We start from the raw sequence: 27,509 nt of genomic DNA, 5'->3' as shown, positions 1-27,509 counted from the left end.
GCCAAATGCAATTAATTTCAATTAACAATACTGATTATTGCGCCAGATGACATTGTTTTATTGGCTTATACACATACGGTACTGACTGTAAGGACAAAGTTCATTTGGACTGGATATGCATGCCATGTAATAATTTGGTTTTCTCCATTCTTTCCACTGTGAAACTGTTCATTTACACAATGCACCATTTGGCCTTCACATAGAAATATCATTTACATATATTAAGTACGCCTCCACTTGTTTAAATTTTCCATTTTATTTGGTCATAAGAATATGTATCATGATTTCAATTTGGCCTTATGTATCAGAAAGTCCGTATAACAGTGACTTGAAAAATTAGGAGCAAAAGAAGTGCAAGACTTATACACGGAAAACTAGAGGCCGGGCGCAATGGCTCAAATCTGTAATCCCAGCACTTTCGGAGGCCAAGGTGGGTGGATCACTTGAGGCCAGGAGTTTGAGACCAGCCTGGCCAACATGGTGAAACCCCGTCTCTACTAAAAATACAAAAATTAGCCAGGCATGGTAGCATATGCCTGTAATCCCAGCTACTCAGGAGGCTGAGGCACGAGAATCACTTGAGCCTGGGAGGCAGAGGTTACAGTGAGCTGAGATCACACCACTGCACTTCAGCCTGGGTGACAGAGCGAGACTGCCAAAAAAACCCCCAACGACCTACAAAACATTGCTAAGAGAAATTAAAGAAGATTTAAATAAAGGAATTGGAAGACTCAGTATTATTAAAATAGCAATGCCCCTCAACGTGATCTATAGATTAAACATAATTCCTATAAAAATTCCAACAGGCTTCTGGGCAGGAATTGACAAGCTGATCCTAAAATGTATATGGAAATGCAAAGGACCTAGAAAAGCCAAAACAATCTTAAAAAAGAACAAAGTTGGAAAACTTAGACTTCCCAATTTTAAAACTTACTATAAAGCTACATTAATTAAGACTGTGTGGTACTGGCATAAGGGTAGACATATAGATCAATGGAACAGAATTGAGAGTCTAGAAATAAAACTTTACATTTATAGTCCATTGATTTTTCACAAAGGTGCCAAGGTAATTCAATGGGGAAAGGACAGTCTTTTCAACAGATGGTGCTGGGACAACTGGATATCTGCGTGCAGAAAGATGAATTTAGATACCTCACACTATACATAAAAATGAACTTAAAATGAATCATATGCCAAGTGTAAAAGCTAAAACTATAAAACTTGTAGAAGAAAGTAGAAGATCTTTGCAACCTTAAGTTACACAAAGAGTTCTTAAACACAACATCAAAAGCATAATCCATGAAAGGAAAAATTGAAAAAACTGACTTCATCAAAATTAAAAACTTTTATGCTTCAAGAAACATCAGTAAGAAAATGAAAAGTAAGCCACAGTCTGGGAGAAAGTATACACAAATACTTTTTCTGGTAAAGGATTTGTATCCAGAATATATAAAAATCACTTGTAAGTTAATAATAAGACAAGCCAATTAAAAATGGGCAACAGCTGCATAGATATTTCACCAAAGAAATATGAATGGCTAATAAGCATTTGAAAAGGTGCTCAACATCATTAGTCATAAGGGAAATGAACATTAAAAATACAATGAGATGCTATTATACTTCATGCCCAGTAGAAGGAATGTAATAAAAAGACAAAATAATTTTTGATAGGAATATGAAAAAACCGTAAGCCTCATACATTGCTGATGGGAATATAAGATAGTATGCTTACTTTGGAAAACAGTTTGGCAGTTACTTATAAAATGAAACATAAATTTACCATATGATCTTGCAATTCCTCTCCTGAGAATCTACCCAAGACAAATGGAAACATACATCTGTCCAAAGATATATATGTATTCATGCAACATTATTCATAAGGTCTAAAAAGAGAAAACAATCCACATGTCCATCAACTGGAAAACAGACAACCAAAATATAATACAGTGATACAACAGAATATTATTCAGCAACAAGAAGAAACTACTGATGTGTGCTACAGCATGGAAGACTATCAAAAACAGTATGTTAAGTGAAAGAAGCCAGATGTAAAAGACTGCATGTTCTATGATCCCATTTATATGAAATGTTCAGAAAAGGCAGATTTATAAAGACAGTGGATCAGTGGTTGCCTTGGCCTGAGGAATGAGGATAGATTGTCAATGAGCAAGAGGAATGTTTTGGGGATAACAGAAAGGTTCTAGGTTTGGTTGCGGGGATGTCTACACAAAACTATGCTTACTAAAAATCACTACACATTTAAAACAGGTGAATTTGAGGCCGGGCGCGGTGGCTCACGCCTCTAATCCCAGCACTTTGGGAGGCTGAGGTGGGCAGATCATGAGGTCGAGAGATCAAGACTAGCCTGGCCAACATAGTGAAACCACCTGTATTAAAAATACAAAAAATTAGCTGGGCGTGGTGGCACGCACCTGTAATCCCACTTACTCGGGAGGCTGAGGCAGGAGAATCGCTTGAACCTGGGAGGCAGAGGTTGCAGTGAGCTGAGATTGCACTACTGCACTCCAGCCTGGGTGACAGTGCAAGACTCCGTCTCAAAACAACAACAACAACAAAAACAGGTGAATTTTACGGTATGTAAATTATATCCCTTTGGTTTATTTTTTTGAGACAGGGTTTCATTCTGCCACCCAGGCTGGAGCGCAGTGGCGTGATCTCGGCTGACTGCAACCTACGCCTTCTGGGCTCAAAGGATACTCCTGCTTCAGCCTCCCAAATAGCCGGGACTACATTTGCGTGCCGCCATGCCCCAGCTAATTTTTGTATGTTTTGTAGAGACAGGGTTTTGCCATGTTGCCCAGGCTGGTCTCGAACTCCTGGGCTCAAATGATCCACCTGCCCCAGCTTCCCAAAGTGCTACGATTACAGGCATGAGCCACTGTACCTGGCCATAAATCATATGTTAATAAAGCTATTTTAAAAATTAGCTTTTCTTTCTTTTTTTTGAGATGGAGTTTTGCTCTTGTTGCCCAGGCTGGAGTGCAATGGCACCATCTTGGCTCAACTGATGGTAGGAGTGTAAATTAGTTCAACCACTGTGGAAGACAGTGTGGCGATTCCTCAAGGATCTAGAACTAGAAATACCATATGACCCAGCGATCCCATTACTCGGTATATATCCAAAGGATTATAAATCTTGCTATTATAAATGCACATGTATTTATATGTGTTTATTGTGGCACTATTCACAATAGCAAAGACTTGGAACCAACCCAGATGTCCATCAATGATAGACTGGATTAAGAAAATGTGGCACATACACACCATGGAATACCATGCAGCCATAAAAAAGGATGAGTTCATGTCCTTTGCAGGGACATGGATGAAGCTGGAAACCATCATTCTCAGCAAACTATCACAAGGACAGAAAACCAAACACTGCTTGTTCTCACTCATCAGTGGGAGGTGAACAATGAGAACACATGGACACAGGGTGGGGAACATCACACACTGGGGCCTGTCGGGGGGTAGGAGGCTGGGGGAGGGATAGCATTAGGAGAAATACCTAATGTAAATGACGAGTTGATGGATGCAGAAAACCAACATGGCACATGTATACCTATGTAACAAACCTGCATGTTGTGCACATGCACCCTAGAACTTAAAGTATAATAAAAAAAAGAAAGAATGAAGAAAAAAAAACAGCTTTTTTTTTTTTTTTTTGAGAGGGAGTTTCACTCTTGTTGCCCAGGCTAGAGTGCAATGGCACCATCTCGGCTCGCTGCAACCTCTGTCTCCCAGATTCATGCGATTCTCCTGCCTCAGCCTCCCGAGTAGCTGGAATTACAGGCATGTGCCAATACGCCCAGCTAATTTTGTATTTTTAGTAGAGACGGGGTAATTAGCTTAATTTTTATACATAATGAAGTGTCTGCAGACAGTCACATCCTGGGCTGGTATAATGAGGGTTTTTTGGTAGTCATTAGAGATCCAGACTGCTTATATCTTTGCTTCCACCACTGCTAGTATGTGTTCTTGCCCTCATGGTCATATCTCAACTTCCTTCCTGGCTAGATGAGGAGAAAGACTGGAGAGTGAGAAAGACACTGACCATTGCTTTTTGAACTTTTGTCTGAGATCAAATGTAGCACCTGCTTGTATCAGCTTAATACCTGATTATGTCCTCTATTGATCTGAAAAGTCAGCCACTTTTAAGGATCTTTCTGGGAAGCCCCATCTAATAGCTCAGACATCATGAGCTCAAACCTTGCCACATGAACATTCGTAACTGCAAGGAAGTCTGAGAACCATAGGACCATTGCTGATTCCAGTAGGTTCTGTTAGTAAGGTAGAGGGGAGGAATGGATATTGGGTAAAGTAGTTTGAAATCTCTGGGGGCTGAGAAACACTTTTTGGTGTCAATGTATACACAGACAGAACCAGCATTACTTGTATCATAGAGCAGTCCTTGCTTATAAGGTGATGAACCAGAATATGCTTAACATTAATGGGTTATTATAAAAATAAAAACAAAACAATTAAATATTTAGTGAAAGCATAAGGGCTTCAGAGAAGCTATCTCTCACTCTGTTGAGAAACACTAAGCTGAACAAATGTTCCTTGTTGTTTATATTTTTATTTCTAAGACAACAACTTGAGGACTGAGACATTTGGTATAGTAAGAAGAACAGGGCTCTTGAGTTAGAACTGTCTGGATTTTAAAATTGGCCACACTGTTAACTATGCTTTGGACACACTGCATAATTTAGCTAAGCCTCAATTTCCTCCTCTGTACAAGAGAAGTAGTACCTGCCTTACAGGGTTATTGGGAGGACTTAAGAAGACAGCAGGTGTAAACACCTGCTTGTGCATTTGCTTCTCTCCTTCACAACTCACACTGCAGTGACACAGCCCTGCCTCACGCACCAGCAAAGAACAAGTCCTCATTTTTTTCTTGGCAAAATTAAACGCTGTCCAGCTGTATTTTCCCCACATTTCTCATGCTGAGAATTTTTCCCAAGAGAATTTACCTACTTAGAGATCATCTATTCAGCGCGCGCACGCGCGCGCGCACACACACACACACACACAAATTATGATGTGGGGCAGAGGAAGCAAAACGAACAAAAACCCACTACAGATAAAATTAACACATGGAGAACAAAATTCTAAAAATACTCTTATTTTTGTACCCAAAGTTTTGTAATCTTCCTAATAGCTAATCTTTTTACAGAATCGGAGAGATTATGTACTTGGTACATTAAGAAAGGTAGGTGCCTTGTCAAGTGCTTGTGAAAGCAGGTGTGCAGGTGGGTTGGCTGGCATGAACCCCAGGTCATCCATTACTTGCCCGTTTATTCATACATCAGTGTGACGAAGCCAGCATGGAGCCTCTTCCATCACTTTCTCCTCGAAGCACAAATACAGGTTAAAACAGGGGACTGTTCAAATGGGTGGACTGTGATAGACTTACAACTCTTAAGTAGTTTGCAACTTTAGTAGCTTCTAAAAGTCTCTGTTAAACACTGACTGAACAAAATCCATATTTCTGCAAGAATGAGATGTATCCCAAAGAAGGACTCTGAAGCAAAATTGCGAAATTTGTCAACGAAATGTAGAACCAGTATTTAGTATCTACCTTTATTCTCTACAAAGTAACAGAATTGTAATAATGACAATTTTGATAACACACAACATTTAGTTTACTTAATTAAGAGACAAGTGCAGGCTGGCAAAACTGATACTTTAGGACACAATGTTACCGTGTGGTTTTCCAGTCACTCTTTCTCTCAATGTTTGATTTTTTTTTCCCTATCCCATGACCTACCTGACTGCTATGATACTCATCTGCCCATTTTTCTCCTCCCCTGTGAAAAGGGGAAAAGAAAGATGGTGCAGGCCTCCACCCAGAGCAGGTCTTACAAGCACTACGCGAGCGGAGGGCCCTGCCCAGGAAGCACTGCAGCTTCTCCAGTGAGCAGCAGCCCTGCCTGCCAAGACTGAACAACTGTCAGGATTTCTACAGCTGTGGCTGCCACTGTTCCCCAGAACTCGCCCTCAGCTCCCAGATTGAGAAATCCTCTCTATCCTTTGGTGCCCTCCACAGCTAATGGCAGTTAAATTCTAATATTGGGTTTGTGCAAAGCTTCTCCAATCCTGACAGCTGCCACATTTCACGCTTGAATTACAAGTCAATTAAGAGCAAAACAAAACAAAAACCTATTCTTTCTTGTCTTGAGTCATTCTATATTATAATTACCATGTTGTTGCCTTTCCTCTTTCTTCCTAACCCAAATCATGAAGCACAGGAGAAGTCTTGTTACCTGCCATGCACAGACCAAAGAAGAACCCCTTCTAACACAGCTTTGCCTACTGCTCAAAGAATTCACAGTAGCAATGTTGATCTGCTTATAATAAAAAATTCTGCTTTCTCTGCTGACCAGATAGTGGGTATTCCACAACACAAAAGCAGTTGCTTAGATGTGTATTTGGGGTTGGAATATTTTCCCATTTGTATAACATGCAGTTTCAAAACACAATTGATTGCTTAGTTGTCTTATTAGGAATACAATTGGATGGGCACGGTGGCTCACGCCTGCAATCCAGCACTTTGGGAGGCAGAGGCGGGTGGATCACCCGAGGTCAGGAGTTTGAGACTAGCCTGGCCAACTTGGTGAAACCCTATCTGTACTAAAAATACAAAAATTACCTGGGTGTGGGTGGCGGGCGCCTATAGTCCCAGCTACTCGGGACGCTGAGGCAGAAGAATCGCCTGAACCTGGGAGGCGGAGGTTGCAGTGAGCCAAGATTGCTCCACTGCATTCCAGCCTGGGTGACAGAGTGAGACTCTGTCTCAAAAAAAAAAAAAAAAAAAAAAAAAAGAGTACAATTAGGCTGGTAGAGCTGATATTTATAAGAGAAAGCCATGGCTATGGAAGGGCAGAGGAGAGCTGAACAACGGCCGGGTCTTTCATTTACTCATACAAGTGTTCACTAAGCATGCAGGAGTTCGAGGTGAGGAGCTGGGTGTTTTGCACTCAGCCACCCTCAAAAAGCACACCCTCTGTCTAGAGAGAAAGACACTGTGGATGACAATTTACAGTTGCGAAAAGGACTACAGAGTGTTCTGAAGTTGCTGATCAGCAAGGTCAGGGAAGCCTAAATCTTATAGTGTCTTTGGAAGACTTTCAATTAAACTCACTTATTCATTAAAGTATTTCCAGAAGTTTTAATTTGCTTACAACCTCTGTGTGTGTGAGAGGGTGTCACAGCCACTGTGATTCTCATGAGAGGTAAACCCATGCCTCTGGATTCTAGAGCCAATGCTTTCCTCAGACACTAGGGGTCAGCAGCTTCCAAGAATTGTGAGCCAGGCTAAGCGCCCCAGTTCCTTGGGTGCTGCTAGGAGTGGGTTGGAGCTGATTCTCAGAACAGCGGGTGTCTAATAGGCACTGTAGTTGCTCTTCCAACACTATTCTCCTTCTTTCAGTAACTACCTTAACTTTTATTTGAGCACCTTCAATTCCTCCTGCAAAGCCCAGGTGCTTGGGGGAAGCTGATCAGGTGGTGGGGCTTGTGGCTCATTATCCCATCCCCTGGCTCCACATATGGGTTCAAGGATAAACATAACACCCTATTTGGAACAATGAGATTGAGGAGAAATCTGCTGAGGATGACTAAGAAAATAGTTCCTGGCTCTTCTGAGAGAGTTCCCGGAAGTGACCTTTTCTTTTTCTCCCTCTCCCTAGATAGTGATGAACAAACTGAAAGCCCTGGAAAGGAAAATCACTTGGCAACCGGAAGCTGTGTGGGGACAGCTGTAAATGAAACTGACTGCAAAAAACAGAGCAGAGAGGTTTAAAGAAAAAAGAAAAAATACCAGGGTTCCTGGTGATGCCCCATTGAGTCAATGAAACAAACACATTCTGAAGCCTTTCCTAACCAGGAGCCAACCAATCTCATCACTGTGAAGCCAGGTTAGTTTGGTTTTCCATGATTTTCATCTGACTGAAGGCATCTCAAGTATACACCGAGGGGACAAAGGCAGCAACTACCAGCAAGCTTTGGAAAATGTGGTAGCAAGTGATCTGTAAGCTACTACTTATTAAACTTTATGCCAGCTCACCCTACCCTGCTGACACCACAGCAGCAAATAAATGAGAGGGAGGGGACCCAGAACGCTTAACTGGTTAAGAAAAACTGAGTGAGGAAGACGTTGGATACCCATGGCCTGCCTCTTTTCCAGTTGGCTGAGAAGCCCTTTTTATTCATTTGTTCCATTTCCTTACCATGTCCTTAGTAGTGGAGATATATTTTTTGGAAATGTACTGATCACAATTATATTTCCCTACACTGGAAGGACAAGGAGACTCCCTGCAACAGACCTTTGAAAGTAATGAACTGACAGAGAACAGGCCTCCAGTTCCAGCTCTCTGCTACCAATCTCCCTCACCTGCTCAGCCCAAATCAGGCTCTAAATCCTCAGAGCTCTAAAAGAGTGGGATTTTCTATAGTTCATTGTGGGGTTTTACCTGTAACTCAGTAAAGAATCATCGAGAGGGTGAAGGGAGCCCTATTACAACTGTAGGGACCAGGGAACGTTGACTCGACCTCTCTACTTTCCTTAGGTCATTATACAAAAAAGAAACATCAAAGGGGTCATTGTACTACTTTTCAAAGTTGTGAGGCCATTGTGATGCAGGGTATGGATTTGGGAGGCCAACAGACCTAAGTTTAAATCTTGGCACATCTCCTTACTAGTCGTGTGACTTTGTTTCCGAGCTTCTACGTCTGTAAAATGGGAATGGATAAAGCCCACCTTCAGGTTGCTCTGAAGCTTAAGTGAAATATACATGTAATTCGTTTGGCATTTTAAAAAGTTGCTAGAATTATTATTTCAGTATTCCTCTGGACGAAGAAACACTGACAGAAGAAAACTAAGAAGTATTCAGCTCCCTAAACATTACCAATGTATACATATACTTCCCTGGGTGCATGCCGATGAAAGCAGTACAAGAAATTGGAAACTCATGCCCCCCATGCAGGGTCTGTATCTATGTTAGGGAGTTCAGCCTTTTAATGGAAGTCACAAGCTTCTGAAGTAACTGCAATTTTCGACTTAGTGAAAGATCTAATTCCTTAGGTAGGTCTTATTTGTAGTGAAGCAGTGTGCAAAGGAGCTGCTCAAAAAAATAAAGGTTATGGTTATCTTTGCCTTTCTTTTTAAAGATGTGGGCTCCTAAAAATTTTTACCATTCACTCAAAAACAAGTGCTCAGAGGAAAAGTTTAGGACTTACACCCATACATCTGTTCTAGAATTCCTATCCTAGGCAAAGGACTTGGTAGGTGTTCTGGAACAGAGGCTGGCATGGAGGTGATCTTTCTATGTTGCATGGCTAACTCGTTTTCATTGATTCTTTCTATGGGAGACTTTATTAGTTTTTCCCCAGTATGTTTTCTCCTTTTTCCTTATTTATAGAACTCCCTCACCCTTTGCAACACACACACACACACACACACACACACACACACACACCCCTTGTAGCTGGGCATATGGATGCTTAGGACAAAAATACATTCTCCAGCCTCTCTTGCAGCATGTATGTGAGGTCACAACCATGTGACTAAATTCTGGCTAACTGAATTTAAGCAGAGGTGTCACGTGTGACTTCTGGGAAGTGTCCTTAAAGGAAAGGACATGTGTTCTTCTTCTTCCCTTTCTCCTTCCTACAGTCAATTACAACACAATAGCAGGTGTTTAAGCAGCCAACTTGGACCATGAGGCAGAAAGCCATGTATGGAGGATGAGCAGGATTGAAGAAAGAAAAAACCTTCAGTCATCTTGAACCTGCCTTAGACTCCTGACCTCCACACTTATTTTATATGCATGAGAAATAAACTCCTATCCTTTCTGAGGTCCTGGCATTTTAGGTTTTCTGTCACTTACACCTAAACCTAATCCAAACTGATACTTTGCTATATCCACTGTTTATGTTTTCTCTATTCATCATCATATGACAAGCCACTTATAAATGGAGTATGGATTCATCAGTCATTCCCATCATACTCCCAAAATCCTACTCACATCCTCCAGAATTAATTCCACCCACAGTATAACATCAGAAAGGTCACCTCTCACACATGGAAAGAAATAGAACTTTTTTTTTTTTTTAACCAGGCACAAAACCCTTTTGTTTATTTTACAGAAAACCCTATCTATTAAAGATGACTGCTTTCTTCTCCTTTAGCTGGCAACTTTATGAAGTGAAGAAAATTTGCTCTAGTTGCCAAGTGACAGACACCTCTTAAATGCCTACTATCAATTAAAAATAAAATACTTGTTACTTGCAACTATCCATTAGATACAATATACTCTGGAAGGAGATCAGGGGCCTTGGCATTCAGACATAGGAGCATTTTTTTGGCTTTGCCACTTACTTGCAATGTGACCTTGGTAAGTGACTTAACCTCTTTTTCAGTTTCTTTATCTATAAAATGAGACCTCATACGGTACCTGCCAAAAAAATAAAAATAAATAAGCTAATATGGACAAGGCACCCAGCACATAAAGGTGTTAAGATAACAAAAGGCCCTCTTTGTTCTTTTTATTTTTTATTGGTATAAGTGAAAGGTTATGGATTTTAAGTCCATAGACCTGTGAGTTAATAAGTTTTAGTTTTTAAACTTTCCTAATTTTATAACCATAGTGGCCTTAGCTTCCTTACTTAGTTTTTTACTTACTTACCTAGCTTACCTTACTTACTTACTTACCTTACTTACTTAGTTTCTTCAACTGTCAATCAGGCTTAAAACAACAATAGTGATATCATTAATTGTAGCAATAACAACTGTAAACACATTGTATGGTTAGCAGGTGTTGGGGGCTGCGTCAAGTTCTTTGTTTTTATGATTTCATTAAAATCTGGGTTTTTTTCTACCTCCTAGGGATGTTTTTAAGGATATAAATGGAATGAAAAAGTGATTATAAGGATACTGTATGGAACAGAATTTTACAAAATTGTAAGGTATATAGAAACATAGAATTATTTTTGATTGAATAGATAACTCCCTTTAAAAGAAGATATCCTGATTTTTAGAAAGTGAAAGATTTCGATTATAACAGGAGGTTAATTTTTTTTTCCTTTTCGAAACTTGCACTTAATTTAAGAAGTAATGTAAAATTATATAATGCCAAAACAGAGGCCCATGCTTATGGAACTGCTTACCATAAAAGTGATAACAAAATGTCCATGCAGAATAGACTGGTTTTCTCTCTTTTCTACTTTAAATAGTCTTCATCATTTGATCCAGGAAAAAAATCTGATAATTCCCAGGAAAAGTATATTATGTACTCATATGTACTGGGTGTAAATATGGATTTAACGCATCCGCATGTACCTTCTTTCTTTTACTTACAAACAAATGTTTATGTTCCAGGACACAGGTTTGGAAATTGACTAGAAATCAGAAATTTCTCCCCTTAGAGAAACAACATTTATGACCGTATCTTACTTACAGTAACTGTTACCATCCCCAACTGAAAGTTCTTCCTGATATAAAATCCTTGTATACAGAAGCCTTCTTTTGTATATAGCTTTTCCATAAACTCAAGAAAATTTTGGCTAAATTTCAGTCACCCCTAAATTTGATATAATAAGAGACTAAAGGACTCAGGATTGGGGAGTGAAAAGAAAGAAAAGCAGATGCCAGCAGTGGAGGTTTTTACAGGGCAGCCTTGGAAAAGATAAAGGAAGAATCCAGCCCACAGATGATTAAAAACTGCATATAAAAAAAAAAAAAAAAAACAGGCCGGGCGCGGTGGCTCACGCCTGTAATCCCAGCACTTTGGGAGGCCGAGGCGGGCGGATCACAAGGTCAGGAGATCGAGACCACGGTGAAACCCCGTCTCTACTAAAAATACAAAAAATTAGCCGGGCGCGGTTGTGGGCGCCTGTAGTCCCAGCTACTCGGGAGGCTGAGGCAGGAGAATGGCGTGAACCCGGGAGGCGGAGCTTGCAGTGAGCCGAGATCGCGCCACTGCACTCCAGCCTGGGCTGGGCGACAGAGCGAGACTCCGTCTCAAAAAAAACAAAAAACAAAAAACAAAACAAAACAAAACAAAAACAGACTTAGTTGCCAACATTTAAATACAGAAATTTTCACATAAAAATCCTACGGCCTGCATTTTTGGTACAGCCACAAACAGCTGGCCATGCACAGTGCCCTTGAGGTCCTTTTAGACTGGCCCACTTTCACTCTCCATTTGTGGGGAAGCATCCCTCATTTAGACATCTGCCTGGATTATATTAAAGGCATATGAATTTAAGGTATCTGAGCTTGCACACATACCTCTGCCCTGTATAAAAATGAAAGTCAGTGAAACTGCAGGTCATGGACCCTTAAAAACCAAAGAAAGATCTGGCATGGTTAGCTTTTCCTTATGTCACTAGAACCCTCACGGACCACCAGTCAGTAAAGTCTACATGTGGAGAATCACTGTCATGCAGCCACAGAGCAGCAATTGCTATTGAGGTCAGTGTTCTTCAGACCCAATGGTCTTGCAAAGTTCACCTTCTTGCACCAGATAGCATCTGTGTAACATAAAGTTCATAACAATATTCTGCCCCTTTAAGTGTCTGAGTTTCCGACCCTGGCTTTGAATCAGTTCCCTTCCTGTATCTGTTAGTGAGGGAGGGGGCAGCCCCAAGAAGGGCTCCTGGAGCAGGTATGACATTATCCTGGTCAGAGATATCCCCAGAGATCTCTGTGCATTGGAGAGGTAGGTCTGAGTAACACCTGCTCAATTACACTTGACTTCTCCTTCTAAAGGTAGGTTCAGGGAGGTGAGTATCAACGTGGTCATAAAATCAGAGTGTTACCTATGTTTTGTTTATATTCATTTACTCATAGACTCATCTGTGTTTTATGTTGAATGTAGCTCCACTAAGGTAGGGGCTTTGTTTTGTTCACTACCATACCGTTGGAAGTTAGTGCACGGCACATAATAGACACTCAATTAATATGTGGGGAATAAGTGAATGAATGAAAGCGCTACTTTCTTCTTCCTGGAAGTCTTCCAAGATCAGTCCTCCATCATTTCTCATATGGAGGACTTCAACTGGGGGTCCCGACTGAACTAGACCCCAGGCATTGGTGTAGCTACCCCTCAAATCTAACCTCTACCTTGAGTTATCTTTCTAGAATCCAAATCTGTTGTATCACTTCTTCACTTAAAATGTTACAATACGTTTCTCACTATTGTTAGGATAAAGTCCAAATTTTAAAATGAGGCTGAGAAGGCCCTTTTAATCTGGCCCCAACCTATCCCTCCCATCCTAGGCAGCCTTATGAAACTTCTCTGTGTGCCTGGCTCTCTCTTGCACTCCCACCAGACTGTGTGGCAAGCTCCTAACTTACTCATCAGGTCTCAGCTTAAGTCTTCCATACGTTCTCACCACTACCACTTATTCCCTTATTATCACACTTACACCTGTTGAATTGTCTGTTGGTTGGCCAGCAGGCTTGTCCGTCTTGTGACAAGACACCTGTATCCCTGGCACCTCCTCAAGAAGGCAGCAAGGATACTTCTATTGAACAAACGTATTTTATTTTGTGCCAGGTTAGAAGTTGAGGCTCAGCGAGGTGAAGTAATTTGCCCAGGGTTAGGATTCAAACGTGAGTCCAGGGACCCTGCAGTTTGCTTCTTTTCACCACGCTGCCTAGTGGCCTTAGCCTTTTCTTTCTAACAGAGAAGCTGAGGCAGCATACCTGTGTCTCAGTGCCCCAATGGCGTGCACATCTATTACCTCAGGAAGAAAGAATGTCTGTGGAGATGGAATTTGCAACCGGTTACAAAGGACTGCACACACAATTGTGAATAAAGCCTCTTGAACACCAGAGTAAAGGAATGCAGGTCAAATAATTGCCCTGCCCAGGGTCTCCCTCTCCCTCTATTACCCAGCTCCTCTCATTTGCATACATGAGGCCCCAAGTAGAAGATAACTTGGTGGAAAATTCCAGGAGCTTTGCAACTATCATTAAAAGCAAAAGCTCAAGAAATAAGGAAAGAATTTTAAATTCACTTTGTTTTAACTCATGATTATTCTAATTTAAAAGCTCAGATTTAGTAATGTGTTGACAGCCAACTAGGCATAGAAAACTGTAGCAAGTCTCTGGAAAAATAAGTCTTGTTTGGCTGTTTTGTTGTTGTTGTTGTTTTGTTTTTGTTTTTGTTTTCTGAGACAAAGTCTCACTTTGTCACCCAGGCTGAAGTGCAGTGGTGTGATATCAGCTCATTGCAACCTCCGCCTCCTGGGTTCAAGCAATTCTCATGCCTCAGCCTCCCGAGAAGCTGAGATTACAGGTGTGCACCACCACACCCAACTAATTTTTGCATTTTTAGTAGAGAAGGGGTTTCACCATGTTGGCCAGACTGGTCTTGAACTCCTGACCTTAAGTGATCCACCCACTTCAGCCTTCGAAAATGCTGGGATTACAGGCGTGAACCACTGCGCCTGGCCTTGTTTGGCTGTTATGAAAACAAAGTAAATCATGATAAGGAAGAAGAAAAAGATGAGCAAAAATAACTAACATTAATTATGAGCCAGGTACACACATTGCCATTTAATCCTCCTAAAAAGCCTGTGAAGTTAGGCAGTATTCGTACTTCCATTTTACGATGTCAAAATCATGGCACAGAGATGTCAAGTAATTTGTTCAAGGTCACATGACTAGGAGAAACACAAAAGATTAGGATCCAGTCCTGCTGTTTCCAAAACCTGCTCTTATTCCGCAATGCCAACTTTCCAGTTTGTGTAATACTAATTGTTGAATAAAATTTATAGGAGGCCATTGGTTTGAACTGAGCTTCTGTATTAGGCCCAACAGACCAAAACCAAAATAGAGTTATTCATGCTGAAGTTCCATGCCACCAAGTTGAAACTAAGCTGTTCATCTGACCTTTCAAGAAACCAGCAGAGAAAGATAACAGCCAAACTACCAAACAGGCCAGTTTTAGCTGGCATGATAAGGAAGCCCCCTCTGCTTTAACCTTTGCAAAGAAAGTAACGGAAATAATCCATTTTCTGCTCCCTCTTCCTACTTTCCTCAGCCCTTTCCTGTCTATAAAGTCAGCTTCCTCTGCTCAGCTTATTGGAATACTCATTCTGTTCTATAGAATGAGGTGTTGCCTAATTCTAGAATTGCAAGTAAAAACTAAAGATCTTACCCCGTCTCTACTAAAAATACAAAAAATTAGCTGGGTGTGGTGGCACAGGAGAATGGCGTCAATCCGGGAGGTGGAGCTTGCAGTGAGCCGAGATCAAGCCACTGCACTCCAGGAGCCTGGGCAACAGAGCGAGACATCGTCTCAAAAAAAAAAAAAAAAAAAAGAGAGAGAGATCTTTAAATTTGTTTGTAAGTTTGTTTTCTGAGAAATGTAAATGACATTTTCCAATCATTAGATTTACATTTGTTCCAGAAGATTTTATTTCAAAATATAGCACAGAATTAGACTAATAACATTTCAATCTTACCAATGTGTTCTTCACAATGTGAATCTGCATGAAGCTGGTATCATGCTTAATTCGTTTTAAAGTAAAAATGTAAAGGAAGAAAGAAAAATCCTTTGGGGGAAGAATCTGAAGGTAAGACTGAGGAAATTACAAGTGACTGTAGAAGTTCCACATTTTAACCTAAGAGAAACTAAAGGACCTCCAATAAAATCAAGTTTTACAATGATGTGCTAGATACTGTTACCAAGAGGGACAATATAAATATTCAAGTTCAAAAGCATGCAACAACCTTACCAACTTATAAATAGTATGCTGCAGAAATGAGTGGTACTATTGTCTCCTATTAATCTAGAGGATTTTTACAAAACAAAACAAAACAAACAACAAACACAGCCCTTTATGTAAAAAATAATTGTGAAGGGTTTGAGGTTGAACATGTAGATGTGGATCTCCCGGGCAACAGAAAGCCTAAGACCAAACATAACAGGAAAAGTCAGTTAGTCATGGAAAACTGTAATAATTCAGTAGCTGGTTAAGTCCTTGTTCTAACTAAATGACATCATCTGGAAGAAAGACACTGTAGTGCTTGTCCAGAAAATTTCAGTCATTTCCCTTCCTGTCATACAGAGTATATGGTTTTAGTTTTACCTCCCTTTCATATCTTTTGCCTTGATACTCTCCAAGGGTGATTATTACTTCACTTCCCCATGGTCAATGTCACGTCTGTCTGTCACCAAAGTATTTAATAGGTCAGTACTTTGCCGTAAGACAATGGTTCTCAATTCTTTGCATTGCATCTCATGTCCCAAATCAAAACTCCAAATTTTTTTTTACAGTCATGATCATGAACTAGTAAGTGTCACAGGAGAGGGGGGCTGTAGCTCAGCAGATGGCTTTCTCCCTGTCACCTGCAGATGTCATTGCTCCAGTCATGCTGTGTTCACATTTTACATCTCTGCTTTCCTCTGGGAAATCTGGGAAGGCTGGGTGCATGATCACTCCTCCCTGGCAGGTCTCCCTTGCAAGTAGTACATCAAAGCCTCACTGAGTTCTAAGCAGTCACTTTGCCAGCCCAACAACCAAGACTCCTCAGAGCTCCCTCCTCCCCTCTCCCCCTAGCTTCTGATGATTCAACATGCTTTATTATGGCTTGTATTTCTGCTATTCTCTCTTCCACTGCCCCCACTTTGTCTTAGTTCAGGAGTCCTTTTCTTAAAACTAGTATCTCCCCACTAGAATGCATTCTCACCACCATCAGACACCACTCCCCAGCAAACCTCTTTTATTCCATCTTCTACACTGTGTCCAGTGATCTATCTGACCTGCAGTGGCTCTGCACAAATCCGAGCACCTTAGCACACATAAGGCCTGCTATGATCTACTTTTTGCCTCCATCCTTGTCTGTGGTTCACCAAATCTTAGTTCTTACACATTCACATGGCTTGCTTCCTTTAAAATGCATTGCCAAACTCTAACCTCAGTGATTTTGATTCATTATGCCTGGGGAGAGGCCCAGAATCTGCACATCAAATGCTACTAGTATATATCTGATGCAGCAAAACCCTGGAGAAAAACTGCTCCACAGCCTCTCTCTTACTATTGGCTTCTGTCAACACAACCTACTCCATGGCCATACAGTACCCAGTGCAAACTGCTCTTCCTTGTCTCCATAATTTTACATACACTGTTCCCTCTGCCTGGAATATCTCCTTCCACATCCTCCTGGCAAATTCTAATTATTTTTCAGGACCCAGCTCAAGATTCTCCTCTTCTAACCTACCCAAATGAAGTGAACACTTTCTTCGGACCACCACTGTGTCTATAGCATAGTTTTACCACATTTATTACTCAGTCCAGGGACTGCTTGCATGTCAGGCACCCCTGTCCGGGTATCAGAGGTATAGTCCCAGCTCTGACCCCTTACTGGCTCTGATGTCTTGGGCAAGTTACTTAGCATCTGTAAGTCTCATCTGTAAATCAAGCCAACAGAAGTACCTATCCCATTCATCCCATTCACCTGTTGGTACTATCCTGGGAAGTACTACTACTAGTGAGGAAACTGAGGCAGAGAGATTAAGTAAATTTCCAAAGATCACATAGCCAGTGAGTGGAAGAGCTGGGATTATTAGCCTTGAAGCAGTCTGGCTCATGCCCACATTCTTAACCACCAGAGACTTATCTTCCCTACTAGGAACTAGGCTGGCTAGAGAAGGTTAGTTGTGCTGCCAAATGTCTAAGTTTGGTTCTATCCTGCTCTAAGGTCACAGATAGTCTTTAGCAGACCGTGTTTAGCAGAAGAATTGGAGCAGAAACAGGGAGGGCTAAGGGACTTATTAACCATATCTATATTGCAGCTCTTTAGTATAGTTTACTGCTCCTTTACTGAGTCCCTGATTTCTGTCTGGCTTTCTTAGGTCTTCCCATTCTACCTCACATCTACAAGACCAAACACGACATCACTTCTTCTGTGACAGAGGTCAGAGTCCCCAGGCCAATCAAATCAGACTCTCTAGGAGCGGGTCCCAGATGCTCACGCTTTTTTAAGAGGACATCACCCTGCTTCCACCCATCATCCCAGCAAGCAGCTAGAGTTGGAAACCACTGCCAGGAGCCTTTCCCCTCCCTTGGGCAGCTTCTTGCATCTGGAGATCATCACTGTGGTGAGACCTACCATTTTATTATAATACTATTTTTTGGCCTCTCCTAGGGGCTCCTAATCATTTTTGTGCCATGGAGGGCCCCTTTGGCACTCTGGCGAAGCCCGTGGACCCTTTCTCAGAATGATATCTTTACATGCATATAGTAAAAAACAGGATCACAAAGAAAACCAATTATATTGAAATACAAGTATATTGACCACTAGAGGTGAGTTCTTTGGCCTTGACCTTCAGGTTCGGAATCTAGTCTTTTTGTGTGTAGGGGTCTAACACAGAAAATTCTTGCTGGAAGAAAAAATTCAAGAATAAGCCACACCTACTCCCTGTTAAGAATCACTGTATTAGTAGCAGAAAAGTTCTCTACCTGAGGGAGACTTCAGCAATGCACCATTTCAGCGTGATGAGACCCAACTGTTATGCAATCTGCTTCTGAAACAAGCTATTAAAGCACCTGAAAATCTGAAAATTGGCAGCCTGTTAAAGAAGTCATAAAATTAAAATTCTGAACATGGTATTATCACTTAGAGACTTTGCAAAATCTTTCTCTTACCCATCAGAAACCGTAGAGGACGGAAGCTGTGGCTGACTCAGAGGTTTCTGTACTCAAATGAGAAAAAGTAGAGATTTCAATTTAATTCTTGCTCTGGTATGCAGAATAATGCCCCCATCCTCCCATATGATTATGTTCTGATCCCCAGAACCTGTGAATATGCTACTTTACATGGCAAAAGGGACTCTGTAGATGTGATGACGTTGCTATGGGGAGACTATCCTGGATTACCTGGGTGGGCCCAATGTAGTTAGACGGGTCCTCGTAAGAGAGAGGAAGGAGAGTCACAGAGGAGATAGGATGACAGAAGCGGAAGTCAGAATGATGTGGGGCCATGACCCAAGCAATGCAGGCAGCCTCTAGAAATTGGAAAAGGCAAGAAAACAGGTCGGGTGCAGGGGCTCACACCTGTAATCCCAGCACTTTGGGAGACTGAGGCAAGTCACTTGAGGCCAGGAGTTTGAGACCAGCCTGGGCAACATGGTGAAACCCCGTCTCTACTAAAAATACAAAAATTAGCCAGGCATGGTGGCACACGCCTGTAATCCCAGCTACTTGGGAGGCTGAGACATGAGAATCACTTGAACCTGGAAGGCAGAAGTTGCAGTGAGATGAGATGGCACCACTGCACTCCAGCCTGGGCAACAGAGTGAGACTCAGATTCTCCACTAGAGCCTACAGAAGGAATCAGCTTTGCCAATAACCTGATTTTAGCCCTGTAAGACCATTTCAGACTTCTGGCCTTCAGAAGTATAAAATAATAAATACGTGTTGTTTTAACCCACTGAGTTTGTGGTAATTTGCTAATGGGGCAATAGATAATAACTAATACATCTGCCTATATCAAATAGGCAAGAAAATGGCCAACAGACACAATATAAGAGAAAGAACCAACCACAAAGGTTAGATTTATCCTTTGTGCCAGTGGTTTTCAATCCTGACTGCATGTGAAAACCGCCTAGGAAGCTGAGAGAGACAGAGAGAGAGAGCATGCACAAGAGTGCACTCACTAATGCTAGGATCCTAAATGAATCAGAATCTTAGGGTGAGGGGTGCGATTTCTTGGGTCTGAACATGTTAAACGTGCTCAAGGATTATGATGCATGGGGAGGGCTAAGAATCCTGCCACATATTAACAAAAGTAGGGTAAGTTACAGTTTGTACACAGCTCTTTTCATCCGAGATAAAAATACACTTGGTTGTAAACATTTTCATTAACTCTTATAAGACCATTGTGAGTCAAGGAGATGGCAAACACATAGTGAAAACAAGCAGAGAGAAGAAAACAGGTTGCTCAAGGCTATGGACAAATTCCTGACTCAGTTCAAAACTGCATCCAAATTCTTTCTAAAATTTTAATTCAGTACTCTAGCCACTAGAACAGAACACATCTCCACACCCAACCCCACATAAAATCTCCATTCCAATGAACAAACTATCAACTTGTAAATAAATATGAAAACCAAAGGCCTGAAAAATAGTTAAAGCATTTGAATTTTTAAAAATTCTCTTGTTAAAACCTTATAAATGACAAGCCAGCCACTTCAAATCCTTACTAGAGATGAGCAAGGGAACTGTAGCCATTTCCTTCTACGCCAATGACTGAAAACTAATAAACAACTAAAATGACAACTAATTGTGTGAATGAAATACAGATATCTAAGCAAACAAACATTCTACTATTAAATTTTACGGTGTCTGAAAAGTCTGTACCCAAACCACAGATGATTATCAAAATAATAACAACATGTTACCATTTATGAAGCCTTTATTGTGTTCCAGACAATTGTCAAGTGCTTTACCACATACAATCCTGTAACAGCCTTGCAGTACCAGTGTTCATCCTCACATCCAGGATGAAGCAACTGAGCTCCACAGGGTGAGACTCTTAAGTGGTAGAGCTGGAACTCAAAGCCAAGTCTGTCCTATGCCCCGGGCCATGCTCTTCCACACGGCCTGAGTCTCCTCTGCCTCCATATCTTTGGGGCACAGCCTGGCACTTGACAGGCCCCCTAATAAAGGCTCATTGAACTGAGCTGAATACAATACAAGGAGGGCACTATCAGTACCAACTCCATCATCTCCAGAAATGAACAAACAAAGGAATTGTACCAAAAAGAGATGCCCATGGAATTCTAATCTTTAGAAGAAAATGAGTCATTTTTTTTTCTAGGCCCAAGATAGACACACACAGATAAAAATAATTATTATGGGCACACACGTTCATACCCCAAACAGAACATGACTTTTTAAAAAATGTCAAAAGTTAAATAAGAATATTACCCAGCATTCCATTTTCCAGGATTTTAAAAATAAATTGATATTTTTCCTCATTAAGATAAAAGTATTTTCCAATAATCACTGGGGAATAATCTGTATGATAATCAAAAGGGATTAATAGATTCCCTCCTTGTTCTTTATCAATAACAGATTTCTGTCTCACTAATACTACCCTGTTTTGTAGTCAGATAAGTGAATACAACTGATAATAAAGGCCAACAAGGAAGGGAGAAAGCAAAGGAAGCCACAGGCTTCTGCTCTGATGACTGTGAGAAGGATGTTTCCCAGGCTCCTTTCTCACCCAGCTCCCTGCTAGATCCTGCCAATGGGAGGCACGGGAGAATGGCCAGTGAGAGGAGGGCCCAACTCCTGTGGGACACCCCTCCAGCAGCTGCAGAGAAAGCTGGCCCTTGGGCACCCCTGCTGTGATTTGACTGAGGCTGCCAGATGCCCCAAGCAGGACTCTTGTCTCCCCTCCCTGAGGGCTATGCCTGAGCAACAGCAGGCACCTCCCAGGAAGGTTCTGGTAACACCGCCTCTTCCCTTTTGTTGTCTTGGTCCCAGGGGTGGTGGCTGCTTCTTGCAGTTATTAATCTCTGGGTTATCTTGGTTTCCACATTTTGCTCTTTCTGTGTTTTTTTTACTTGTTTAACTGATTCTTTGCATTAAATCTGCTCCCTGAAATTCTTAGAATGGTTTCTATTTGCTGATGGGCCCCTGGGTCAATATGACAATGAAACTGAGAGAGGTTAAACATGAGACTGCACCTCCCTGCACTGAATGGTTGGATCTACTTCTTATCTGTGCTATTCCTTTGAGGCAGTTCCAGGGCCACCTTATCCCCTTGCCTTAGGCTATCTATTCAATTGTCTTTCACAAGAAGTCCAAGGCAGGCAAGGTGTGAGGGGTCTGCCCAGACTCAGCCCACATTCTGATTGCTCAGAAGCGGTTTTAGGGCCAAAGTTTCCATGCTGAGGATAATTGCAGGATTCTAAAAAAAGAATATTAAAATAAATAACATAAAGCTTTTTCACAACACAATTTGGTTCAAAGGATTAAGAAACAAATCCCATTTTTAATGTAAAAATCTTAAAATAGCATGATAAAGGCAGAAAGCCAAAGCTTAGGGGAAAAAAATTGCTTCTAAGTAGACATGAAAAATTTTGAAAACATGAAATGTGTAAGTATTTTTTCAAAGTGAGGGCCTCTCAATGTGCAGAGAAAAATGGAAATAGCCTTTTTGTTTTCTTTTTGAGACAGTCTCACTGTGTCACCCAGGCTGGAATGCAGGGGCTCAATCTCAGCTCACTGCAACCTCCACCTCCTGGGTTCAAGCGATTCTCCTGCCCCAGCTTCCTGAGTAGCTGGGACCACAGGTACATACCACCATGCCCAGCTAAATTTTTGTATTTTTAGTAGAGACGGGTTTTCACCATGTTGGCCAGGCTGTTCTAGAACTCCTGACCTCAAGTGATCCACCCACCTTTCAAAGTGCTGGGATTACAGGCGTGAGCCACCGCACCCGCCGGAAATAGTCTTTTAAAGGAAGATTGTAACTTCACTCAAATTATTACCAAGAAAGGAAACTGAGCATATGAAGGACATACATTAACACATTCTAATGCTGCCCAAGTTCCTCTTTCATAAAAACAGCATAAGTTATATCTAATAAAAAGTTTCTATAAAAGGTAACATTTTAATGATTCACTAAAAGCATTTCCAATTTCTATGCACTTTCAGCCCAGCTGCTGAGTTGAGTCAGAGGAGTAGAGAGGAGCACTCTTTCAGACCAGCAAATACCAAAGCTTTCCGCTGAAAACATCCATTCCCCGAAAGTTGCCCCTGTCTTAATCCAAGTACAAAGTCCAGGGAGAGGGGGCCCTGGTCAGGGGCTGAGAATATGACCCTTCTGGTGGTGGGGGCGGTTGCAGCAAACAATCAAATCACCTGTTTTGGATGATTGGCTGGGATCTCCAGCTCCTTCTGATCACTGACTGCTCACCTTTCAGTGGAGCTGCCCACAGGATGGACTGCCCCTTCCAGGCTGACAGGATTGTTCTGCTCACCACTGTAGGTTTAGTGCTTATCATAAATCAATAAATTGGAATTGCTGTTTTACACATCAGGTTTGGAATCTTGGTTTACTGGGTACATCCCTGATAAATAAAATGATCTCTCTTGTGATAACAAAATCAGTTTCTGGTCCACGAAGCTAACGGTCACACCCTGAATTATGTAATCTTATCATTTTCAAAGTATGATCCCCGGACCAGCAGGATCAGCATTACCCGGGACTTGTTTGAAATACAAATTTTGGGACCCAACCCTAGACCTCCTGAATCAGGAGTGTGGAGCCCAGCAATTGTGTTTCAAACAAGTGTTCCAGGGGATTCTGATTCCTGCTCAAGTTTGAGAGCCACTAAATTGAAATGACAGTTATTTGGAGGTGGGGGATTATGGTTAATTTTGTGTCAACTTTGTTAGGCCATGGTGCACAGTTGTTTGTCAATACCAGGTGAGATGCTGCTGTGAAGGTTTGCTTTTGATGTGATTAACATTTAAATCAGTCAATTTTGAGTAAAGCAGATTACTCTCCATAAAGTGGGTCAGTCTCATCTAATCGGTTGATGACATTAAGAGAAAAGAGAGGTCCCCTGAAAAGGAAGAAATTCTGCCTCCAGACAGCCTTTAGACTCAAGATTGCAACATCAACTTTTGCTGGAATTTCCAGCCTGCTGGCCTGGACTTGCCAGACCTCACAACTGCAGGAGCCAGTTCTTTAAAATCAGTCTCTCTCTCTTTCTCTCTCTCTCTCTTTCTCTCTTTGTGTGTATATATATATATACACTACCAGTCAATATATATATACATATATATACACACACCCACTTATATATACACACACACACACAGCTTGTATACATACACATATACAGGTTGAGTATCTCTTATCTGAAATGCTTGGGACTAGAAGTTTCTCAAATGTTGGATTTTGTTGGATTTTGGAATATTTGCATTATGCTTACTGGTGAGGCATCCCTAATCTGAAAATCTGAAATACTCCAAAGCATTTCCTATAAGCATCATGTCAGCCCTCAAAAAGTTTAGAATTTTGGAGCATTTTAGATTTCAGATTTTTTAATTACAGATGCTCAATTTTATATATATAGGGTACAATATATATTTTATATATATTACATATAATATATGTAACATATATTGCATATATAACATACATATATATTATATATGTGTTATATACACACACACACCCCAATAGGGTGTAATATATATAAGTACAACATATATACATATATAATATATATGTACAACATATATATATATTACACCCTATTGGGGGGTGTGTGTGTGTATATGTATATTACACACATATATAATTACACCCTATTGGTTATGTTTCTCTGAAGAACCCTGACAAATACAGGGTTCATATGTTCATATGTTTAATGCATGTATCCTACATTAGGACTAGGATTTTATCATTTTTTATTTTTAGCACTATATGCTCAGTGCCTAGTATGTAGTAGTTAGGCTCTTCATGCATATTTTTGGTGAATGGATGAACTGTGGTGAACTTACTGAGAAAGGGAATTGGATAATTTGGCCCTGAGAGGGGGCTCCTGGAACTCAGCCAACCCTGAAAATACCCCCACTGAATTCCTCTGGGCAATAAACCTCTCCTCAGGAATCTTCTAGAGTGTGTAGATGAACCAACAGGATCAATTCCTCACATCCAGGAATTGTGTTAAGTGTCTCTATATTTAATTTCTTACAAGTGAAAGAACACTCTACACTCAGCAGGCCACTCTTCAGCTTTGTTTCTATCCAGGGGCCATGACTTTAAGTGCAGTCACTGCATTTGGCACTTCTGTAACGCCTTGTATTTAAAACCAGCTTTTAGAGTAGATCCCTATCAGTACTTTGTTTTTCTGGAAAGAGTGAAATTGAAAACTCAGCCTCAAATATCATCTATTTTAGTGTCAGCCCCAGTACGGTAATCTAAATAAGGTGCTTTCCTGAGAGATGGGAACAGACTTTGAGGCCGACACTCATCTCTACTCCCACGTCACACCCTCTGTGGGGCCGGCTCACTCAGAACAGCAGCAGAGCTTAGTCTCCAGGCTGCGGGGATTGTTGTAATACTATTGAAGATGGGTCAAAAGTCATCTCGATAAGATTATTTTGAAACCTCCAGGATAGCAATTCCATCTACTATATGAAATCAGAAAAAGTAAACATTCCTTGGTTAACCTTCATCATTCCCCTACATAAGTCTCAATCACATTTCTTTGAAACCATGCTGGATTTTCAGTGCTGGCTAATGGGATTCAGGCTCAGAGGAGGGAAGTTGGTCCAAATGTGTGAAGTGGACCAAAGTGGCCAGAGGGGAGGACTTAAAGCCCAACTAATGCTTCTTCAACTCAGTAGCCAGTCCTCAGTTTGAAACTTTGAAAGTGCTGTTAAACTGCAAAGTGTTCCTTCCCTCGGAAGAGGAAAAAAACTAAGACTTAGTTTGGTGAATTTGCTCTCCACTTACCTGGCAATTTGCTCTCTACAAATCTGGCATGGTTTCAAAGAAATGTGATTGAGGTTTATGTAGGGGAATGACGAAGGTTAACCAAGGAATGTTTACTTTTTCTGATTTCATATAGCAGATGGAATTGCTATCCTGGAGATTTCAAACACAGAGTACAAGGAAAGACATTCATTATTTCACTAGGAATCCATTCCGCTCACTAAGCTCCTACCAGATGCTGGGGCAGCCTCTGGGGCAGGGCCCAGGTAAGGCTGACAGTCATCTAGTGTCCACAGAAGGAACCAAGAAGCCTGAGTCAAGTGTGTATGAGTGTATGTGGGGTAAAGAGCGATGGAAAAAGTAGAGGGAGATGACACAGCAGCATCCAGTGTTTACAAAGACAATGGACACCTAAACCAAACAAAAAGGACTGGAGGCTAGGCAGAGGCTCATATCCTATATTCAGCCCATATGGGAGCTACTTTGAAGTCAATTTTAAATTAAGTCTCACGTGAGAGTTGGAATTCTAACTCAACCACTTACTAGCTACATGGAAGTTACTAAATCTTCCTAGGTCTTAATGTTCTCATTTTTTACTTTATAAAAAGGGGTACAAAGTTTGTTAAGAGGACAAAAATAAGATTACATAGGTCAAATCCCTGGTATCTAATCAGACCCAAAGTCAACCCTCAACAAGTTTTCTCCTTGCCAGTGAATACCAAAGCTGGCCAGTCACGCACCTACTCAACTCACTTACTGTGAGTTCTTCTTTGTCTTCAAAACTCTGTTCAGTGTTCACTTTAAGTTTTACAAAAATATCGGGCTTTTTAAAGGGGGAAAGGGTTACTCTAAACTATCTGTCTTGAAAACTGAGGTCCCAGGGAAGGATTCTACATGCTGTGGCTGGTCCAGCTATGATGCTTCATTTCTATTAACCATCTCCCCACTACACACAGACCACAATCACACCACAAAACACACACGCACACGCACATACATACACACACACGCTTTGATTCAGAGTCGCTTCACTGCTAATCTGACTAAAGGTGAAAAACTAAACTATGATTCATGACCATTCCTTCTCATTTCAGTTTCAGCAACACGAAATCCATTTCTCAGTACATTTCAAGGAAGAATAGTCATTGATATTTAAGAAACACTAATCTTTTTGAATAGACATATGCCAATACCTCTAATAGGAATTAATAACAACCCAAATCCATATGAATCCATTTTGGCTCAATTTGAATAATTTGAGAACTATAATAATTTTAAAAGTATCTTTTAATTTCATTATACCTTGAAGATAGTGATGTTGATGTCCAGATGACCATCACAATAAGGGTATTATAGATGATTTAGAGATTAGGAAATGTCTATTAAAACTTGCTGGAATAAAAAGCAGACATTTTAGATTACTATATTTGCTGAAAAGGAGACCTATGTTTAAATCATTCTAACCAATAAAGAATAAACAGATTTTGCTTCACGGCACTACAAAAACTGTTGAGTAAGTCTTCCAGGTATTTCCTGCAGGGTTTAAAAGTCTTCAGATAAAAATAATAAGATCTTATAATGAAACTTATGAACAGAAAGAAATGGAATAAAAATTATAACTGATTTTCCCCATAGAGGGAAGGAAAATATCAATAGCATATTTTAAATAGATGTTTAAAACAACAAAAAAGAAAATATACATAGAACAAAAATAAGAAAGAAGATGTTTTAAAATTTTCCAAACATATATTCATGTCCCCAAAATAAATCTGATGTTTCAACCAGTTTGTTTCATGTAAACCAAACAATCGTTGTCTGTGAAAGTATAAGCTGCCCCAGTGATGGACAGCTCTTTTGTTTCCACAAGCAGCAGCATTCAGTGGGTACACTGGATGTTTTGCTCAAACGTCTAACTAGCATTCTGCCTATTATTCAGATTGATTAGAAAAATATATTTTTCTTTTGACAGTTGGGTGGCTTTTTAAAGAATTACTTGTTTCAAATTACACCC

General features: G+C 40.8%; 1 protein-coding gene and 1 long non-coding RNA gene across 14 annotated transcripts in view; one reads left to right on the top strand and one right to left on the bottom strand.

Annotated features, from left to right (window-relative positions):
- The window catches only part of LOC105488540 (uncharacterized), a 30,153-nt gene extending 12,039 nt beyond the window's left edge, over window positions 1-18,114 (top strand). Inside the window, exons 3-4 of one of the 2 annotated variants that reach the window (XR_011619866.1) lie at window positions 7,710-7,937; window positions 17,889-18,114. This is a non-coding gene — a long non-coding RNA (uncharacterized lncRNA). Of the gene's footprint in view, window positions 1-7,709; window positions 8,712-17,888 lie in introns of those variants that run through there. The other variant, XR_003019583.2, reaches the window with a different exon arrangement.
- Window positions 1-27,509, bottom strand: part of LOC105488541 (schwannomin interacting protein 1) — an 804,156-nt gene that overhangs the window by 85,265 nt on the left and 691,382 nt on the right. The window lies entirely within an intron of this gene.

The sequence above is a fragment of the Macaca nemestrina genome, chromosome 2 (genome assembly GCF_043159975.1).
Source record: "Macaca nemestrina isolate mMacNem1 chromosome 2, mMacNem.hap1, whole genome shotgun sequence".
Lineage (NCBI taxonomy): Eukaryota > Metazoa > Chordata > Mammalia > Primates > Cercopithecidae > Macaca > Macaca nemestrina.
This window is presented reverse-complemented; position numbering and strand designations above follow the sequence as displayed.